At 41.9% G+C, this 22806-nt stretch overlaps 1 protein-coding gene across 1 annotated transcript in view; it reads left to right on the top strand.

The window, feature by feature from the left end:
* Window positions 1–292: 292 nt before the first annotated feature.
* The window catches only part of BMPR1B (bone morphogenetic protein receptor type 1B), a 129193-nt gene continuing 106679 nt past the window's right edge, over window positions 293–22806 (top strand). The window contains exon 1 of the mRNA XM_033160522.1: window positions 293–377. The gene's annotated coding sequence lies outside the window, so the exon portion shown is untranslated. The remainder of the gene's footprint in view (window positions 378–22806) is intronic.

Below are 22806 nucleotides of genomic sequence, written 5' to 3'. Positions count from 1 at the left end.
CAGCTGAGGACTCCAGCCCAGTAATACCATGGTGTACAGTAACACAGACCTGTGCCATGAGCAAGTAAAGGAGCAGGCAAGTGTCGGGGCCAATATTTATAGACCACTACGTAGCAATTCTAGAAAGTGGGAGTGAGAGAGAGAGAGTGAGAGAAAGACATATGCAGAAGGGAAATAAGAGTAAGCATGGGCTGAAAGGAAGCTTGGATTTGCAGCAGAGTTTTGCATTTCTCTTTTAATTAATTTTATTTACAAAGGCAAACATCTAAGTGTTGTTGTTTTCATTTACCAGGTTTAAACTGCTTTTCAATGGTGAATCGTATCAGTCTTGTTCCAATGACGAAGGAGAATTCTGGGTTAAAGGAAGGATTCTAAAGGTATGTAACTGCTCTTTCGGTTTCACCTTTCACATCGCCTTGCCGCATGCTGTGCCCTTTTGAGAGCTGTGCAGCAATAATCAGAAGCCCTGTGGTCAGTGGCTACCACTGTCCGTTGAGTTACGACAGTTGTTGTGTGAGTGTGGCTGCCTTTGCAAATAAATCATATGAAGATGGAGAAACCTTAGTCATGCACTCATTAAGGCACTTGAAAAGAGGACATGACTCCATGTCATGAGTGAAAGCACTCATCTTTTAAAAACACACATTTACTTGTGTGTACTTTGCAATTTTCTGCTTTCAAGTATTCATCTTGACAAGTCATTTACCTGAATATGTGTGGGTACACCTGCAAGTAGTTTATATACATCTTCTAACACCTCTTTTAAACAGTCTAGAGTCAAAATGGAAAAAAGGGGTGGGAGTCAATGTCTGCATGCTTGTAGTGTTCAGACTGTATGTGTTGGTGGCCTCTTTGCTTTATAGTGTACGTGCTGCGTAGGTCTGATTTCCAATGCCGATGGGACACAGGTAAGGTACGGCGCTAAACCTTTATCTATCCACAGTATTCTCACCAGGTAATTTTCTCAGCCAAACTCCAGTAAATTCACAGTAGGTAACAACATGTCGGTGAGAGATCTTCAAAGAAGTAAGTGATGGATGCAAGGAGGGTTCTGGTTCTCCTTTTGCTTTAAAGTTCAGACACGTACATCCCCATTTTCATACATGTGTGGGGTGAAACCAGGTTTAAACAAATGAGTCTCCCTTTGCCATGTGTGGTTTCTACTGCCTTGTGCTGTCCGTCAAGCCTGCTTGTACAATTCGTCGCTGCAGGAGTGGGAGAACAGCCGATAGCAAAGGTCTTTGCAGGACATAAAACGTGTGTGTTTTTCAGCATTATGCAACGAATATACATTTCTAGGCTAATAGAAGGAAATTAAATTTCATATACAGTATTAGTGCAATGTGTACTTATAACTTTTGGAATCCGTTTACCTTGCATGCAGTTTCTGTGTACATTATTCAGGGTATACATTAGAAAAAACCAGAAAGAAATAATACTTGGAAAAGGGGGGTGGTTATTTTAAAGTCCTTTCCTTCCAGCAACAGCATGCATAAGTATAGAAAATCCTCTTTTTTAAAAGGGATAATATACTTTTGAGGAAACTTATCTTCAGTTTCCATTTGTCACAGCGCGTATTTGTTTAAGGAGGAGAAGCGGAAGTGATTTGAACTTGTTGTTTTCATGCTTGTGCATCTTCCCTGTTAGAAGTGTGCATCATGCCCAGTTTCAGGCAATGTGGTTCCCGCATCTGAGAGGTGCTGCTATTTAGTGACTGAAGAGAGTGAGCTACAAAACCACTCTTTCAAATCTCACATAGATGTGATAAACTTAGTACCAAATGTTAGCTAGCTTTGACACCCCTGCTGGAAGGGAAAAGTAAAAGCCCCTCTCCACGTTTGCTCTGTTCCAGTTACTGATCACATCCACCCACACTCGCTGGCTGATGCAATTTGCACTTAAATAAAACAAAATCCCTGCATTCTAAATGTAGGCGTCATTTATAGTTTGGCCCTTGGTAGGTCACCTCAGGTAAGCTATGATCGATAAACCAAAGCTGGACTTGGACAGTTCAAACAGAAAATGCTTGCACCGTAAAGTGGGAAAAGGTTGGGGGTTATTCACTCAGGACAGGGAAACGTCTACCATATTTTGTCGGGAGAAGGGATTCAGCAAGTTTGGCAACAAGTGATTGTGAACAGAGCTACAGTGACTGTAACTAGTAAAAGCAGGATCGATGAATGCAATTCAGTTATTGATAAAGTATTGCAATTTGTTTATATTTTCCTAAGTTTATGCATGCAGAATGATGTTGGGTCTCACAATATTGAGCGAATCGTGGATAACCTATAATCAGAGGACTTCTCTTGTTTTGTTTTGCTATACTTAAATTATAGAATGTTTCAGTGATTGTATGCATACTAGAAATGAGAGCGGCATTTCTTGTGTTTATTTTGTTTGATTGTTTCATTGTTCCGATATTGATTGATATTAGGATTATGATTGATGCGCATACGCAGATGCATATTCACATACATATGTTGTTGACAATACTAAATACACAAAATAAATTATTCCATACCATGCCAGTTGTAGATTATAATCTGTGCAGATTAAAGTGAGCTGGTATGTGGGTTGGAGAAGAGAACAACAAAATGTTCACCCTGGATCATTGGCCGGAGTGAGGGGGTGATAACTAGTTTGTTTGGTCTGATAAGAAAGATTCCATGTAGTGAAGGCTATTTTTATCTGTAAATTGAGATTTAAGAAACCTCAAACCAGACTGTTCAAATGATGCTGCTTCTGTTGTTGCTGTGCATATTTGCCCACTGCGTAGCTCTAAGGCATGAGCTGGTAAGTATGCCTTTCCTGAATTTTGTGTCTTTCATTTGCTCTGCATGCAAGTGCGCCTTGTTTTAAGGAAGGAAGGGAGATTAAATATTTCTTTTCTAAGGGTCTGTAAGGCTGCATTCGCATAGCAATTTATTCCGTTTTCATGGCTTTCCCCTAGCTGTTAAGCCAGGCATTATTTTTGAGCTTTTGAAATACTGTCCAATCTGTTTGCTTCTCAAGGCACAGCATAGGTGAGTGAGGAAGGAGCAGGATTTTTATGTTATTCAGGTGTTCAGTTCGCACAGGCAACCGGGAAGACAGAATTGGCAGGGCAGCTTTTCTTCTTTAAAGTGTGAGTACCCTGGTGAGGCTAGGGCTTCGGCTTGTTTATGATAAATCACCCCTTGAGAATAGCCTTCTCTCTCAGCAGGGGTCTAGCTATACTAATTTTTCTATATCCTTCATGGTCCAGATCATGTTACCATAACACCATATGTCAGCATATCCTTTGCTTGGTGCCAGAGCACTGAGGCAGGACCTTTTGTTGAAAACTGAAATAATCCAGCGAATTGCCGCTATTTATTATTGCATATCACCCTACTCCCTGAAGTCTAAAGTGTAAAGTATGACTTTTAATTAACAAGCACATTGTCCCTGTGCCTCGACTTGGAAAATTGCATATCAGCATCCATAATGGTTAGCTGTGTTATAAGAATTACCTGAAATGCCACTGCTTCATATGGAAGTCTGTGGCGATACGGAGACTCAATAGTTGATTCTAGGTTCAAAGCTCCGGTCGGGAAAATGACAGAGACCAACAAGTTGATCAGGCAAAACAATACTGATCCTTTATTGAGACAAAGAAAAAAAACTACAGCTGTAGGGTCCCTGCCTTCTAAGAAAAAGGAAAGGGCCCCGATAAATGGGAAACCCTTAATATTTATACCCTCCTATTCCCATACAATCCAATGGTGGCTGGAAGGTGTGAAAAACAAGGGTCTTACACGGAAATTGGATAGTTCATGGAAATAATGGGTGTCCTTTTCATGTGGAGGGGTGTCAAATGTTCTTCCCCTTATCTTCCTATGCGAGACAATAGCTGCTAGCTCATCAAAGGAGTAGATTGACAGCCCTGCTGAGAATTTCCTTCCTGAGGGGTGATAGGTGATCTGAGGGGTGATAGGTGATAAATTCCTGAGGGGTGATTTGCAAATGGAATGAAGAGGAAGATGTTTGAAAGCTGTGCCAGTGGATCATGGCGTCGAAGAGGAGGATTCTGGGAACTGGTGAATCGGGCCTCATCTCCAGTCCAGTTACCCCTCTCTGTTCATGCCTGAAATGGTAAAACTGGACATGCCCTGGCATCGCCTCCCCCCCCTCGTAATTCTTATAACAGTCCCCTCTCTGAGGCAAGATTGTTGTGTAACAACCAATCATTGCCTCACACAATCCATGGTCACGTATTCTCCTTCCCCTAGGTGGTACATTGGAACAACTTCGGGAAGGGCAGGAGCTGGCTGGAGGGGCGCAAGGAAAGGAGTGCGAGAGACGGGGTTGCGGAGCGCTGTCATGGAATGACTATTAATGCTATTTGCAAGCATAGCAGACACTGGATATTACGTAAAACAAACAAACAAACACGTATTTTGTTACTAAATTACTCTGTGGTATTCTAGCACTTTGGGATAAATATTTTCACAATAGTAGTCTTATGCTTTACATTTAGTAGGAGGGTTCATTCAGTGACTGACAAATGAAGTTGGTTTTTTTTTTGTATTCCCAGGTGTCATAGCTAACTGGTCTCCTTTGACCTTCAGCATTCCTCAGCAGCAACAATTCCTGGGGATCCCCGTAGGGCTTCCCTTTGACCATTTTTCGCCTTGCCATAGGTTTGGGCAGGTTTGAACATGTCGTGAGGGAGATGTCCTTGCCTTGACCTTTCTATGGGATGCATTTTATTATTTGGCGTTGGTCTTGCACTCTAGGAGAGTTGCTCAGTTGTTGCAATGGAACCAGAAAGCTAATTGCAGCCTGAATACACTTGTCCAATGCAAGCTGAGTCCAATTAGAATTTACATATGCCCATGGTTCTCACTCTCCAAACCAATCTGTGAAAAACCATTCTAAAAAGGCAGTGGTCCAAATTAATAATTTAGCATATAAGGAACCATTCCTGCTAAATCAAAGCATAAACACCTTCATGTATCTGGGGTTTTGTTTTGATCTTGATGTTTCTTCTTGACAAAATGACCTAAAACAATCTAAAATGTGTAGGGAAGGTTGGAATACCAGGTGGGACAAGGAAATGTGGTCATAAATTGGTCTTAACGTAAATATTGGACTATGCAATAGCCTGATCTATTAGAAAACATAAAATGCATGAGAATCCTCCATTGGGGTGTAAGCAATATATACAAAGACACCATACAGTAAACATGACAACAATTACACACAAAAATTGGGTTCCCCCCTTTGTGGAATTTACATATACTGTCAGACATAATTCAATGTTTCTGCATAACATTACACAACATAAAACATAATAATTATATATCAGATGCATATCTTGTGCAATCGTGATCTTGAGACCATTCAGAGAGAAAATGTCCTTACAATTCAACTCCCCCCCCCTTCAGTCTTTTGGAGGTAGATAGCTGTTGCCATTCTGAAAACTCTGAAGTGTTTTGTTGTTGCAGGTAATAGTCTTGTGGTCCCAAGGAATTGGACTGAGGGGTTGTTTCTTTCTTGTCACCATTGGGTCTGTATAAAGGATATCCTGTAAGTGGGCAGGGATTTTTTAGGACGTAAAGACACAGTTAGAAAAGGAAGGGGTAAAAGTCAAAAAAGAAAGGGAAATCTCCTTGAATCTTCTTGGGAAGCTGCAACCAATGAAATCTTAACACATTAAGCATTTTATTCATTTCAATATTATCATCACATTTCTATATAATTACTACTGTTATTATCTGCTAAGTTTGTTTGGTTTTTTTTTCACTTAAGTTTATTATTATTATTACTATTATTTGTAAAAAATTACTCCACATGTTCAAAACAAAAGGGTAGAAATGCAAAAAGATAAAATCTAAAAGGGAACAAAAATAAAAATTAGATTACCACTTAAACAATTTTTCAGATGAAAACGGACTTGACACAGAGACATCAGATTTAGAAAAAAGAGTTATTATTAAATAATAGAAAGACATTATAAATACCATACAGATTACTATAGGACTGTAACCTTAAGGATTCAAAGGTGAAGTAAATTAAGATGGAAAAATGGTAAAATAATGGAAAAAGCTTAAAATTCATCATGTGCTATCTGATAAGAGAACTTACAGATGGTACCTGATCCCATCCAAATCAGTCAAGAATAAATAAATATCAACAATAAATTTTGGAGATGCAATAAATGAAGAAACCTTATTCCACATGTTATGGAGGAACCAAAATATATATAGGGGAAAAACCATGACCTATGAGGAACCAAAAATAAATAAATGCTAAAATGCACAATTTCTAACAATGAGTATCTCAAATGGAAATAAAGAAAGTTATGCTTCACAGTCACAAAAAATAGAGGGAAGTCAACTATATACCGCAGGGATTCAAACTATATAGCAGGGATTCAAACTTCTCCTTACTCTTTTTTTTTTTTTTTTTTGCTGTGGAAGAAAAGAGGGACAAAGAAAAGGGTTATACTGGATTAACATAGAGAGAATGCTTAGGGTGAAATGCAAAGAGATAAGTATTACATAGGAAGCATTTTGACCAAAGGTGCAAATCAGTGGTAGACTGAAGAGAAGAGGTGCCCCCATTCCTAAAATGCATTAATAAAAACTGTTATAGAATTCACTTAAATCCCCTCCTTTTCTCAAAAGAAAAGAAAAGAAAAGAAAAAATAAGCTCCTGAGAGAGCACTCATTTTTACCTGTGGGAAGAATTTGGCATGTTAGGATTTTAAAGCCCAATACTTAATTCTGTTCTTGTTCTTCAGGTGGCCCCTGGAGCAATCTCTCTGCAGGGCTAAGCTTTGTCAGTAGCCTCTGTGCATGTACAGAATTCATGATTTAGAAATCTATGGTACCATTTGAAGGAGTTGCATCCATTGGCTAAATTACCTTGAATACAGGAAGGAAAACGCGAGTAGATTTTTTTAAAGAACAGGGTTGGATTTTAAACAGAAACCCAGCAATTCACACCCCTAGCAATGAAATTGGTCAAATTAAATTTTGGTTTTGTCAGTTCAAATCCATTTTTCTAGGGTTTTGTTGTAAGACATTTTCTGACACATTTCCTGTTTCTCGCTGCTTAGGGAATGGGCTTATAAATCTTAAACCTTAAATATTTTGAACTTCAGCATTCAGACAAACCTAGTTAAGTTTGGTCAAATTAAATTCCTAATGAAGTCTCAGCACTAATCATGTTTACTGTACCAAATAAACATCTCATACCCCAGGCAAAATAAATTGGGAGCTATGCCTCCTTTATCTACAGGAAATTGGGGTGCAGGTTTCTATTCTCAATTGTACCATTTGCAGACAAAATTATTCTGCCCTTTATTTACAGGAGAAAATGGTCAAGGTTCATTGATTAGTCTACTTGAGTATGCGGGCTATCATTATTTTGTGTGCGCCCCCTCTGGTCATTTAGCAGAATACCTGCTCCCTTATATATGAGTAAAAATGGCCAGAGTCAGAATGAATAAAATTCAAATATTCTCAGTGATTTTAGCCAAGGCAGACTAAATTCTCTGCCCCCTCATGTATGGGGAAATGGCTTTTCATTTACAGGGATGGTCAATGTTGTATGTGCTTAAACTTTAAATAATAGACAAAATGGTAAACAAACAAAAAACAACAACAACACTCTTATCCTGAACACTGAAAACCAATATTTCCAGCTTTCCTTGCCAGAAAGCAGACCTGGGCTGAATTTGAACCCATCACCACATCAGAATTAGAAAGTTACTCTCGAATGCTTGCAGACACATAGCCTTCCACATAGCTATAAAGTGGGAGTTTGAAAGGGACCCTGAGGTCATCTAGTCCAACCCCCTAAAATACAGGGTTCACAAGATTTGTAATACCAGAGAGAGACAGATGGTTTGAATGAGGGTTTTTTCCTTAGACTAGAGATTGCAAGTTCTTAGAGAAATTTTTTTTTTTTTTTTAAGATACAACAGACGGTTTTCCTAAGATTTGATAGGGAGAGTCTTTTGCAGCAAATTAAGAATTAAAATAACCATACATAGGAAAGTGAGATGGGGGGTACCTTTGGCAACCCCCCCCCTTTTTGTAGTCTCCTTGTTAAAGGAAGCTTACTCAGGAGTAGATTTACATGTTTGAACACAGGAGAAGATGGGGAAGGAAAAGCTCAGACAGAACAAAGAGAACCTTTTTTTAAGGCTTAAGGCTGATGAAAATCAGACACTGCAATTTATCTTGTAAAATTTAAGACTTCTGCAGCAGGAAAAATTGTGTATTGAACACTGAGTTCACAAGTTCAAAGTTTTATATAAAAATTCAAAGTTACAAATCTCCCTTTTCTTCCTGCTCCTTTACTGCAGGAAAAGGGGTAAGCTTACACACACACACACACACACACACACACACACCCCTTTCCTCCGTGGAGAAAAATTGGCCTTCTGCAGCCTCTTTAAAAACAGCAAACATGCACACATAACTTCCTCTGACCCATTTCAATTCATCAGAATACCGGGTGGTGATTTTCACCAATCCTTTCGTGCAGAGCTTCACTAGTTTAGGCTTTTGGATTTCTTTTCCTTCCGATAAAACGTCCCAATTTTTGAGGACGTATTTTAGCGGACTGTCAAGAGTTCAGACGAGAAATAAGCTCCTGTGGTGCTTCTTTCTCTCCTGAAGCCTGAAGTTTTGTCTCCTTAGACAAGGGTGCACCCATCTTAATTCACAAGGGGAACCTGTACAGTACTCTCAACTCTGGGGAACTGGGGTTTCCGGGGTTCTCTGGGGTTTCTGGGGTACCTGGGACAAGACCTTAAGGGAAGTGGACTGACTCCGACAAGGAAAGTGGACTGACTCCGATAGGAAAGTGGGTCTAGGAAAGATTTTCTACAAGTTTCTGCTACTGGGAAAATGGGGTTTGGATAGCCTTTAGGGAAAGTGGACTGACTCCGACAAGGAAAGTGGACACACTCCGATGAGGACCTTTATTTACCCTCCCCTCATTCACAATGTCACAGCAACCTCCCTGCCTCTTACAATCTAAGCTCAGTCTCTACTGAACGCTTGCAGTGCTGCAATGCCAGCTCGAGATGAGAGAATTTTAAAAGTAGGAAAGGAACGGGTGCCCTTGCGTTTCCGTTCTCATGGGTCATGCCCAATTAAGGTCTCCATGAGAAGGAGGGCGGCTGCACCCGAAGCAGATTTTTGGGAAGAGGGTTCCCACAAGGCTCTCTTTCTGGGCAGACTCCGACGGAATTTGAGCCTTGGGGACAGATGGGAAAAAGTTTAAGAGAAAGGACCCTGCAAGCTCTCTATCTGGGCAGACTCCGATGGATTTCAAGCTTGCAGGTGGAAGAAGAAGAGGAGAGAAGTGTGGTTGCTGTGACAGAAATCCCCACCCACGCAATCAGTTTCCCTCTGTACTCACTTCGCAGCGCGCTGTCTTCCTTTTCTCGTTTCCTCCGATGTAGGAACAAAGAGCTCAAAGGAGAAAAAGAAGACTACCAAAAATTCCCCAAAACGGCCGTTCGGATCAAAATTGTTTTCCCTGGTTGGTCCCGCTAAGGATCCCAGTTAGGGCCAGGACTCCAGAGACAGTCCGGGAAGGAGAACCCCCCTGCAAGAGGCTGGGTGCGCTTGGGCTCTCCAACCTCGGTGCCCTGAAAACCCCGGCTAACCGAGCCTCCTGCCTGGCTCGCCAAATTGTTATAAGAATTACCTGAAATGCCACTGCTTCATATGGAAGTCTGTGGCGATACGGAGACTCAATAGTTGATTCTAGGTTCAAAGCTCCGGTCGGGAAAATGACAGAGACCAACAAGTTGATCAGGCAAAACAATACTGATCCTTTATTGAGACAAAGAAAAAAAACTACAGCTGTAGGGTCCCTGCCTTCTAAGAAAAAGGAAAGGGCCCTGATAAATGGGAAACCCTTAATATTTATACCCTCCTATTCCCATACAATCCAATGGTGGCTGGAAGGTGTGAAAAACAAGGGTCTTACACGGAAATTGGATAGTTCATGGAAATAATGGGTGTCCTTTTCATGTGGAGGGGTGTCAAATGTTCTTCCCCTTATCTTCCTATGCGAGACAATAGCTGCTAGCTCATCAAAGGAGTAGATTGACAGCCCTGCTGAGAATTTCCTTCCTGAGGGGTGATAGGTGATCTGAGGGGTGATAGGTGATAAATTCCTGAGGGGTGATTTGCAAATGGAATGAAGAGGAAGATGTTTGAAAGCTGTGCCAGTGGATCATGGCGTCGAAGAGGAGGATTCTGGGAACTGGTGAATCGGGCCTCATCTCCAGTCCAGTTACCCCTCTCTGTTCATGCCTGAAATGGTAAAACTGGACATGCCCTGGCATCGCCTCCCCCCCCCTCGTAATTCTTATAACAGCTGGCTATGCCTACCTTCCCAGCGATTATATAATGCCCTTAGCCTTCTCAGCTGTCATTTTTGGGTTTTTTGTTTTTTTCTAAACTGCATTGCTATTTAACAAGCTATGACAAACGACCAAATATAGTTGTGTGCTGTTAATACAAGAAATACCTGTATTCCATTTTGTGCCTTCCTATCTCAGTCACTTGCATGGCTATTGACATTTACTAATCTTTTGAAACGTGATTTACATGTTTATTGTCGGCACTCTGCTGGTAAATCAAGTTTGGCAAGTCAAGAGGTAGGCTGGAGGAAGCAGAGCGACCTGGGACACAGAGTTCTGCTAAAACCTTTTGAAGGCTATTGAATCTCTACCCCCAGGCTGCCCCCAGATTTATAATGAATCTCATTACAAAGTGAGCAACCTGGTTAGCTATTAATGGGAAGCCTTTGAGGAATTGCAAGCTCCTTCTTTGTATCTAGCTTGTGAAATACAGTAGCTAAAGGAACAGCTAAATGAAGAATGGAAAGGGTGGCATGAGTGGGGAGGGAGAAGAAGTAGAAACAAGTATGGGTTTTAAAGGAGGAGGTGCTGCCCTTTTCTCCATTGTTAATTAAAATTTAGGGAGATAGTGCTAATGGAGTTGATTTCTTTCTTCGGACAAGGTTTCTGAAAATAGTGGGCTGTTGTTTTAGGTAATGCTGAGTTTTTTTTAGATGAGGTAATATTGGATTTGGTGAACTTCTAGTCCATTTTTTGGTATCCAGGCAGATCCACTGTGCTCATGAAAGGTTTCCCCGTGCTCTGCTGATTATTTCATGCCACAAAAGGGGCATGCAAGAAACAGGCCGATGTGCACCATGTTGGAAATACCTTTGGGTTAAGCCACCTGGAGCCTATCTGTTCTGCAGGAACATTTTGTGTGGCATTTCCTTTTCATCTCATTGGAGCCTCCTTTCATCTCAACCATGTAAACATCTGTCAGTGGTGACAGATGGGGGATCTTCCCAAGGGCAGCCTTTTGGTCTAGAATCCCTTTGAGTGTTCCTTGCTTTAAAAATAATATTCCCAGATGGGGGAATATCACGGCAGGGCAGTTTCAAACAAATATGTGCTCTCCCAAGCCCACATTCCCAGCATGTTTGCACTTCTGTCTCAGTGGCGTCTATGCTGGCTTGGCCATGTCTACAGGATGGGAGATGGCAGGATTCTCAAGGATGTCTGCAAAAGTAACATGAAGGCTGGCAGCATCAACCCTTGCAGAAAACCACGGTGCCTGGAGACAGATAGTCAAGTTATGTATCCATAGCAGTGACCAGAGGAGGAATGACTGCTGGGAGGAGTGCAGAGAGAAGAGACTCAGTGCTGCATCTGCAACAGCACAACCACATGCTTTCATCGGCCCCTGCTGCAACAAAACATGTCTCTCCCGTATCAGTCCCTACAGCCGCAGCAGGCACTGCAACCTTCCAACAAGTTGACTTAGCCCCCAAAGGCACACTCCTCCATTGTCACCCGAAATAGATGGATGCCAACAACAACATGGGGGGTGAGCAGCAACCCCACAAATTGTAGATTAAATTTCAATGTCATTTAATTCATTTAATTCTATTCTCAAGGCTCTTCCTCTCCCTATTTCCTCCTCCCCATTTCCTTCCTCCTAACTATGGTAGCTGGACCATAGTTACCTAATGAGCTTCCTGTTTCTGTAGGGATTTGAACCCAGGTCTCACAGCTTCTAGCCCAAACCACTATGCATTAAGGCCCACTGGTGCTTGGTGGCAGAGAGACAGAGCATAGACTTTCAAGGCCGGGTGTTCATCAATCAAAATGATCTTGGGAGAAAGGAATGGGAAAAACTGCTCCCTCTGGGCCCTTGGGGAGCTTTCCTGTCAGTTAGATGGATGAATGGTCAGTCTAGATAGATGAATAGGCTGACTCAGTACAAGGCAGTCCCTTATATCCAGTCTGGCTATGGGTGGGTGGGTGGAGGGCTAGAATTCATGACTGGCTCCAAATGTACTGTGTTTTGGTTTTTAAATCCTCTACAGCCTCCGAGCCCACCCATGGGCCATCCTGGTGGCTTAACAAATCAGTACCAGTGCGAAAGCAAAATGCCATCCCCAAGAGAATGCTGCCTTTGCTGTTTAGCACAAGTCCAGCTCAATCGTTTCTACATAAGACCTCTAGCACCTTGATCATATATACCTCAACGGTGATCCACAAAGCTTCTTTGTGAGCCTACATGGGCTTTCATGAGTGCTGTGGTTCCTCTTACTTCACATTTAAACAGGGGCTTCCGAAGCTGTGCTGCAAGTTCATTTAGTTTTAAGAGCAGTGTGTCATGCGACCAAGTGGGAGTGTCGTTGGGGTTTCAACTCAGGGGTGTGCTTGTGGATCTTCTTGCATGCCCCTCTATTTTGCAGTTTTACTTTGTCTTGCATTTTGCTTCTGCTGCTTTGCAAATGAGATTTTGATGGAAACTGAATATGCATCGGATTGTAGGCTAATTTTAAAACCAAAATAATTTTTCGACTTGGTGACATTTCTCTGACCCTCCTAAAAACAAAAATACGATTAAGCAAAGTGTATACATTTATTTGTGGCTTAAACAAATTCTGCATACTCCCTCTTGTGGCTAGAATTAGAAAAGGGAAATATGTCTTTTTATTTTTGTAGACCCAGGAGTTGAAAAATAAATAAATAAAATCGAAAGCAGCAGTTTTTCTAAGCCCCTTGGCCTTTTTCCCCATTGTGGATATATTAGTCATTATGGGAATCTTGACAAAGAAAAATACTTTTTTGGGGGCGAGCAGGAGACACATTGCCAGGCCATTGTATCTTGTGCTCGTAATAACCTACATAAAAATCATTCCTAATTACATATACAAGCGGGGTAGCTCTGTTCATCTGTTGCAGCATAAGCAACACTGGGGTTTGTGGCATGATAAAGACTTAACACAAGCTTTGTGGACTAGAATAAAGTAAATTGTAGGTTGCAAAAATGTTATAGCATAATAAATTTGTTAGTCTTTAAGGTGCCGCATAACCCTATATTCTTAACAGATAAAAGCAACCTTAGATCAGTCTAATGTCTTTTAGGGTTTTGACTTTTTTAATAAAAACAAAAAACAAACCAACTCTTATTTATGTCCATTCATTTTTGAAGGAGTACAGGGAAAAAATATTTTCATGCCCACCTTCTTCAAAGGTTTGAGAGAAATTGCCGTATCAAAAATCTAAAAATAAGCCTTAAGGCATATAATGCAAGGATTAATAAGATAAAACTTCGTCCCAAATTAATGTTCAGAGAATAATTACCGGTAGGTGCTTGGATACATTTGCACTGGCTGTTTGGTGCTGGCTTAATTCTGAATCTTGCTAGTACTGTATTATTGTGTCAAACCAGCAGATATGCCATGTTGAAATGCTGCAGGATGATCTACTAGAAGCGCAATAGAGCAGGTGTGGGGAACCTTTGCCTCCCCAGATGTTGCTGAACTGCAACTTCTATATACTCTGGCAAGCACTGCCAACAACCGGGGATGATGGGAGTTGTAGTTCAGCGACATCTGAAGGGCCAAAGGTTCCTGACACCTACAACAGGTAGTGTCGCTTGTTCAGACTGCATTATTGCTTTTGGTCTCTTGATGCACTAAGCAGAGAAACTTTATAAAATGCAGCATTTTTCATACTCCCTTATTCAATACATGAGAACATAGGGTTGCTTCTCATCTAGGCCCGAAGAAAATATTTTCACCTCTACTTTAGTTAATCTTCACTGAATTACAAAAAAAGTCGTAATTTGCTGAAGTTAATGCTGTTTTAAAAAGCAGCTGTAATCAGAACCAGGAGTAGCTTCCTCTTTCAGTTCAGTTTTTGCCCTTAATTATGGTCCTCCGCAGGGACGCGGGTGGCGCTGTGGTCTAAACCACGGGGTGAGCTTCTGTTGTTCAGTCCCAACTCCTGCCCACCTAGCAGTTCGAAAGCATGTCAAGTGCAAGTAGATAAATAGGTACTGCACCGGTGGAAAGGTAAATGGTGTTTCTGTGCGCTGCTCTGGTTCGCCAGAAGCGGCTTAGTCATGCTGGCCACATGACCCGGAAGTTGTATGCCGGCTCCCACGGCCAGTAAAGCAAGATGAGCGCCGCAACCCCAGAGTCGTCCGCGACTGGACCTAACGGTTAGGGGTTCCTTTACCTTTACCTTTATGGTCCTCCACAAACAGTGCTGGTGCAAACAGTGCTCGTGCACAAAACTAGATTTGTATGTATTCATTTAACAATATTTGTGTACAATTTAATTTAAAAAACTCTTCTAAACAGTTTACATAAAACAGTGTATAAAGTATTTATAAGAAAATACCAATAAAGCAACATGACTAAACAACTAAACAACAACAAAAACCAATAAAGCAAAGGTAGAAATAATAAAAAGAAAACTCAGTGGATTAAAAAAAAATCTAATATACATCACAAAATTACATGTCTGGGTAGGCTTGTCTGAAAAAAGGGGGGTTTTAACAGGTGTCAGGGACAATATATCTCACTATTCCTTCAAAGAGCTGAAGGTGGTGTGCATATTTCCTGCCCCCTTCCACCCCAATTTTTAACCTTACAGCAACAGTGGAACAGTCCCCCTTGGGAGGTTCCTTGGAGGGCTTTAAGCAGAGGTTGGATGCCCACCTGTCATTGACATTTTAGGTGAGATTCCTGCATTGCAGAAGGTTAGACTTGATTGATCTTGGGGTCCCTTCCAATACTACAATTCTATGAACCCTGTGAAATACGTTAGGATCAGAGAGGGTGACTGTCCCAAGGTGCTTCAGGGCTCAGTGGATATTTCCGCAATCAGAGTCGAACACTCGAGCCCACTGGTCTTCAGCTGGCAGGTTGCAGCCTGATCCAAGGAGGGTCACAACAGGAGAACCACCAACAGGCAAATGTATGACAAAAGATTAAGAAATGGGTCCCCAAATTCATGTTTGGGTTTAAAAGTGGGTCTTTGGACTGAAAAGGTTGAAGACACCTGCTGTAACATGGTTAACGTAGCTTTGGAGTTGGCCTGATTCCTTTGGAAATGGCATGATTCCCTGAGTATAGTGTATTGTTAGTGAGGATTTTTACTCTAGTTGGTTTTGTGGCAAGTGTATCAGGGTTTTCTGTTGTCAGAGCCAAACATCTTTCAGTGTTCTCCTATGTCAGCCTTGTGTCTGTGGAGTCTAGACAGAGATCATGTCATTGTGATCAAGCAGGGGTTAAGTATAGAAGGGCTGTCACATCTCAATCCATCCAGTGCATTGTCCTGAACTTTTAGTCAAAGTTGACCGTGTGTGCAAAATAAATGTTAATAGATGTTGCCTCCCACAGACTCCAGGTGAACTTAGATGGGGCAGCAGTTAAAAAAAGCCACCACTTAACTTGAGAAAGTTACCCTTAGAGTCATTGCAAGTCAGTTATTGAACTCCCTTTAATGCCATTTTTTTCAGATTATTGAACTTGAAGGATAAATTAAGGCAGAGAAATTGACATAGCCTGTCCAGTCCCTGCTTGTATAATTTTGTCCTCCAAACCCCAGTTTTGCTTCTGCTTCCCTGCTTCTTCTCTCTCTCCTGCTGGGTTTCTTTGCCTTAGATCAGGGGTCAGCAAGGTTTATCTTGCCTGGTCCTGATTGGTCCCACGGAGATCCCTTTGTGGGCCGGATCATGCGCACCTGAGTTTTTTAGCGCCTGCGTCTGCATGGACGCAGTTTTTGGCATCTGCGCATGCACAGATGCAATTTTCAGCACCATGGAAGCGAGTCCCCATGCCGTGCTGCACCCGTTTAGCGCGGCGCGTGAGTGGGTAGCTCGGTTCGGGGGCTGGTCAAACAACTCTGTGGGCCGCTTCCGGCCCATGGGCCTTAGGTTGCTGACCCCTGCCTCAGTCACCTGCTTGCCTGCCTTTGGCATCTGCTTCTGGCCTCTCAGTCTTCCACTGCTGCTTTGGAAACTGATCTTCTGCCTGACTTGAGTCTGCTCCTGCTTCTGGCCATTTGATCCTTGCCTGTCTGATCTGACCCCTGACCTCCAGCCTGTCCAGTGACCATGCCTGTTGCTCTTCTGGTCCTGTCCTCCACACCTGAACTGGATCTCAGCTTCACCCAGTCTCAGAGCTAGGCCAGGGTCTGACATATAGGGGCAAGGGAGTTAAACCATAAGCATCACTGAAGAGGTTACCTTTAAGGAAAAGACAGTGTTGTTCTAAGTCTAGGGGGCAGCAAGGTAGCTTGGGCAGGATCATTTAAGGGAGCAGGAGAGTTTTAAAAAGTTGTTTCTGCAAAGCACAGTGTTGAACTTGGATAATTCAGTTCGAAGCCCTTGTAGGATGTATTCGCTGCTGTCTATTAAAATATCTCTCTGTCGACAGCTGTTGCCAGATTCTGTTTCTGCTTATTAGAATCAGCCACCAAACACACACGCACAAAGTGCATTTGAGTTTCATTTGATATAGTGGTTATGCTGGCAATTACTGGCATAAATCTGATCATATACAGGTATTGCAGGGTCGCTATAGGAACCAAGTTGTTGTTTAATACACCAGGGCAGAAAAGGCTAAGTTTAAATTAGAACAATTTTAGGTGCAGTGTATTTTTCATGGTACAGTGTATATACTATCTGTTTGTCCGCCAGTGACTATGCTGCAAATGCAATATGGTTTGGTTTGGTTTTTAATTCAAGGCTATCATAAATCATGTGTAACAAAGAGACCCGATGCTTAAAGGATTAAGTTTATCTCCTCTCAGTACTACATCTGGCTGCTTTTTTAGCAAACATATGCTGAACTATTCAGAGGAATGGCATGATGATAATTTTAAGGCCATCTCAATATCTGAGACCTTTTCTCTATTGTTCTCTATATTACTTGTATAAACTAATATAATACTCTGAATGTATTTCCTATCTGGAGGCATCTGGAAAGGAGTCTCCAGGTGCTCCATTTTTATCCCCAACAAACAGCTGGGTGAAATTCTATTATTTATTTTTATTCTGCTCTCCAGAAAAAAACAAAAAACAAACAAACTCCCAGAGCAGCAAATTCCATATCCTTCCCTCCACTCCCCAACTGTCAATGTGTATTGACAGGCCCCAGTATATATAATAAACATACTGCAATAAAACCAGAACAAATGTTGCATTATTTGAGGTATTTCTTTTTGCCACAGCCAAGCCAGTGTGGTGTAGTGGTTAAGAGCGGTAAACTCATAATCTGGGGAACCGGGTTCGCGTCTCCGCTCCTCCACATGCATCTGCTGGGTGACCTTGGGTTAGTCACACTTCCTTGAAGTCTCTCAGCCCCACTCACCTCACAGAGTGTTTGTTGTGGGGGAGGAAGGGAAAGGAAAATGTTAGCCGCTTTGAGACTCCTTCGGGTAGTGAAAAGCAGGATATCAAATCCAAACTCCTCCTCCTCCTCCTCCTCTTCTTCTTCTTCTAGTGTCTGGTTCCCATTGAAATGAATGGAGTTGTGCTAGCATTTGCCATTACGTTTTAACACTTCAGTTCTCCCTTAGAGGGAGTGAAAAGGCTACAATCTCCTGTCCAGTAGCCTGCTTTTTTGCTCAGTTTTGCTCAACCTTGGTTTGGCTTAGCAGTAGGTGTGAACCAGGTCAGTGTAAGCATCCAAGGCTTCAAAAGAGGATCAGAGAAATTCAAGGAGAAGAAGGCTATGAACACCTACTAGCCACAAAGTCTGTGTTTCACCTCCACTGTAAGAGGCACCATGCATCTGAATATAAGTGGCTGGAAATCACAGGTGGGCAGAATGCTCTTTCACTCAGGTCCTGCTTGCGGGGGCTTCCTACAGGTATCTGTTTCGCCACTGTAAGAACAGGATGCTGCATAAGCACTTAGCATGAATCAACAGGTTCTCCGTACATTCTTTTGCTACTGTGCCATTCTCAGCAAAGCCATGGCTTGGCTTATTGTATCATGAAAACCTAAGCTCGTGGTTTAGCTCTTTACAGACTAATCATTGTCTGCAACCAAGGTTTGTCCTATGGCGTATGGCTCGTGACTATGAGCCTTGGTATGGATTACACACTGGGCTAAGATATCTCTTAGCAATATACTTTCCAAGATCCCATATTCTCACAAATTCATACTAAGCCTTGGCTGGCTTGGTGTGATGTGTGAACCAGGACAGATTTGCCATGGCAGCCAGTCTGATAATTGGTGAATACTGCACATGGCCGGTGCTCTTTCCTTCACACTTTTAACAATATATCAATGGAGAGGGGATTTCTGTTTGTTACATGCCAGCTGCATTTTCTAGTGTATAATACATCTTCAAAGAGAAAATGAAGATGCTACCTACAATTCAAATTCTGACGTAGCTGTCTGGAAACTATCTATAAAAATTGCCAGTGTTTTGTCACACTTTTGTATGACCAAGAAACAGAAGCCAGACTGGAGCTATGCAGGTAGCATCAGGCTTTATTCTTCAAGTGGAGTGGCTTATTAGCAGTAAATATAAAAGACTCCTGCTTCTTGGGAGAAAAGCAATGACAAACCTAGATAGCATCTTTAAAAGCAGAGACATCACCTTTGCCAACAAAGGTCCGTATAGTTAAAGCTATGGTTTTCCCAGTAGTGATGTATGGAAGTGAGAGCTGGACCATAAAGAAGGCTGATCACCAAAGAATTGATGCTTTTGAATTATGGTGTTGGTGAAGACTCTTGAGAGTCCCATGGACTGCTAGAAGATCAAACCTTTCCATTCTGAAGGAAATCAGCCCTGAGAGCTCACTGGAAGGACAGACCCTGAAGCTGAGGCTCCAATACTTTGGCCACCTCATGAGAAGAGAAGACTCCCTGGAAAAGACCCTGATGTTGGGAAAGATGCAGGGCACAAGGAGAAGGGGACGACAGAGGACGAGATGGTTGGACAGTGTTCTCGAAGCTACCAACATGAGCCTGACCAAACTGCAGGAGGCAGTGGAAGACAGGAGTGCCTGGCGTGCTCTGGTCCATGGGGTCACGAAGAGTCGGACACGACTAAACGACTAAACAACAACAACATAAACTTTGACATTAATCCTGATGGTTGACTTTCCCCCCAGGTTTTCTGTGTAAGTAAATTGTTGCCATTCACTCTGATGGAGGAAAAAGTAAAATGATGCACTGTTGCAATGAGGGTGAAAGATTCACCCCAACACTCAGTGCCCAGATGCTCCCAGTATTGTAGGTTTAGTCGAGCAGGGGTGCCATGTGCAGACCATTCAGAAATACCCCACAGCTACCCTACCCTGGCAACCTTGCAGTACATGCATCCGTTCTGCACACATACCACACCTGCTCAAATGATGGGCATTTTGCTTTAATGCATTGGGTAATTAGGCTTCTCGTTTGCCATTGCATTGGTGCGATAGTTTAATGTCCTTTCTCTAAGAACTTGTGTGCTGGCACAGCAAGTCTTAAAATGGGCTACAGGCTATGGGATTTTACAGGCTGTTGAGTTTGACACAAACCTACAGCCAAAACAAATATTTTCAACCTCTGCCTGGGCTCCTATTGCAATATACAGATCAGTGTGGGATTTGAAGTCCTTGTAAGCTATTGAAGGGTAGTGGGAGTGTGTAAACACTTACAAATCCTTCTCCCCACCATTGAAGAAGGAAAGCCATTTGGCAGGGATGCAAAGCTTTCACCCATTAGAGTTTTAACAGCTGCTGAAGGTTTGTTTCACCATGAAGAAAATAATTGGTTGCAAATTTATATAATTAGCAGAGCATTTTTTTATAAAAAAAAATGGTGTGCCTAATTAAACTTTTAATAACACTTGCATCACATAGCTACTGTAGAAGCAAGTGAGCTAGAAAATGGTTATCAGGTTTTTTTAAAAAAATAATAATATTTTTATTAAAGTTTTTCACAATACAATAAAATAATAGCTGCACAAACTAAAAACAGAGCAAACATAATAAAATAAAGAAGAAAAATGAAAAGAGAGAGAGAAGAAGAAAATAAAAGAAAGAGGAAAAACAAAGGGAAAATGGACATTAGAGATGGAGAAAATAAGTTTCTGATTTTCCGTTTGCCAGAAAGATTATTTAAGACATACAGTCCATGTTAATATCCATATTCTTCACTTTCTGTTAAACCATATTTGTCTTAAGCCTGTGTGTCTCGGAATCACTCATTTCTTCTTGCCACAAAAAGTCCAAGAGGGAATCCCAAATTGTTATTAGTTGATCTGTGCCTATTTGCTTCATCACCAACATCATTTTGCTCTTTTAAAAATGTGAACCAAAGTTTAAGATGTTACCTTTAATTGCAGTAACACATATGGAACTGTTCTGTTAATAACAAATAAATTGACCCAAGTAAAACCTGTGCCTTTTCTGAAGGAAAACGCTTCTAGAGCTGATTGTTTTTAACAAGTTTTAACCTGTTGCAGATGAGTTTGGGGGATGACCCTGCTATATTTAAATACCTTTAAATGTGACAGAGGAGTAAATTCAGGAAAGAGGCAACACCAGTTATGAAGACTGTAAGTTTAACTTCCTAATTTTTCAGAATTTAATGGGAATTTCCGTTTAATGCCACTGAAGGGTGCCTGAACTGACATTTGGTAAACCGAATCGCCCTTCAGGCCAATAATTACTGAGTTTGGGGGGGGGGGGAAGGCAGGTATTAACATTGATCTTAACTGGGCAAATGTAAGCACGCCGTTTCTTTCCTCAACATCTGTTGAATGACCTTCAGGAAACGATGAGGTGGGCTTGGATTTTGGCTGGAAGGTTGTGCAAATCATGCTAATAATTACCCCTTGAAAGAAGTTTGTGTTTCACTGTTGCATCAATAAACATATACTTCATAATAAAACAGACCTTGGTGATTATAGACTGAGTTTCATCCAGAGGTTAACAGTCATTTAAGCTTCACAGTGTTGCTGTAAACTTTTACACCATATGTCATAGAGAGGTGCCTTGTTAGTGGTACTGATGCCAGATTGGGATTAGGGAAATATGTGGCCTTCCTTGTGTTCCCTTGTGGATGTTGCTTAATTAGAAAATGGTGTGACAGGTTAATAATAATAATAATAATAATAATAATAATAATAATAATAATAATTTATTACCTATACCCGCCCATCTGGCTGGGTTTCCCCAGCCACTCTGGGCGGCTTCCAACAGAACATTAAAATGCTATAATCTATTAAACATTAAAAGCCTCCCTAAACAGGGCTGCCTTCAGATGTCTTCTAAAAGTCTGGTAGTTGTTTTTCTCTTTGACATCTGGTGGGAGGGTGTTCCACAGGGCGGGTGCCACTACTGAGAAGGCCCTCTGCCTGGTTCCCTGTAACTTGGTTTCTCGTAGCGAGGGAACCGCCAGAAGGCCCTCGGCACTGGACCTCAGTGTCCGGGCAGAACGATGGGAGTGGAGACGCTCCTTCAGGTATACTGGACTGAGGCCTAGGTTGCTGTGCGTAAGAGAGACCTGGGGGACAAGCAGCAGCAAGGACAGGCGCATCTGCTTCATCCAACCAAGTCTCTGTTACACATGCCAGGTCAAGTCCTCCATCCACAATCAGGTTGTGGGTGGCAGTGGTCTTATTCATCATTGACGTGGCATAGCACCTTCGGGTCATGTGGGTATCCCTTGATGAGTCTTTGTGGTGTCTGCTTTGTGATTCTCTGTTGATATTCTTAGGATGGCTAGCTGTCAGGATCTGCCAGGGCTGGAACTAGAAGGCCCCTGACCTCTGCATTTGCTGTTCCTTGCAGAATGCTGTTCGAAGCTACAGGATTGAGAGGAAATGGCAGTAATGTATCGCTGTGCTCCAGCATGGCTCCATCCCCATGCAAAGGGATTGCTGCATCCCTGTTTCAGTGTCCTTCAGATAATTTCATTTCAAACTTTGGTCGTTACTTGGCTTGGAAGATTTGAATGGTGATTGGTCCATTTCATCATAAACATAGTGTGATGGTATGGCTCCCCTTTATCACACACACAGCCCAACAAGACAATGACAAAAATATACCAACAGCATACAAATCAATATGGCTAACCTGATCCAAAACAGCCACCCACCCCACTCACACATGAAAACAAAGACCACCACAGCCAATCACAAATGAACAGCCACACCCAACCCCAACCCCACCCATCCTCCTACCCCATCCACCTCTTTCCCCCTTTTTCTTCTCAATGTCTCAACAAATGAAACTGATTTGTAAAAATGATGCATGTAAAAAATACGAGAGAGAGACATTGCACATACCTTTGTAAATCAAGAAATATTTAATAAAAATACTTCAAAATAATAATAATATACTGTAGTGTGGTGGCATGGAAGCACACCACAGGGAAACAGCATAGATGGGGGAACCTTTGGCCCTGCAGATGGTGCTGGACTACAAGTCCCATCATCCTTGATCATTGACATACTGAAACTGAGGTATGCGGGGGG

Source organism: Lacerta agilis, chromosome 9 (genome assembly GCF_009819535.1).
Source record: "Lacerta agilis isolate rLacAgi1 chromosome 9, rLacAgi1.pri, whole genome shotgun sequence".
NCBI classification, from domain to species: Eukaryota; Metazoa; Chordata; class Lepidosauria; order Squamata; family Lacertidae; genus Lacerta; species Lacerta agilis.
Note: the sequence above shows the minus strand (reverse complement) of the source record. Positions and strands in the feature narration are given on the sequence as shown.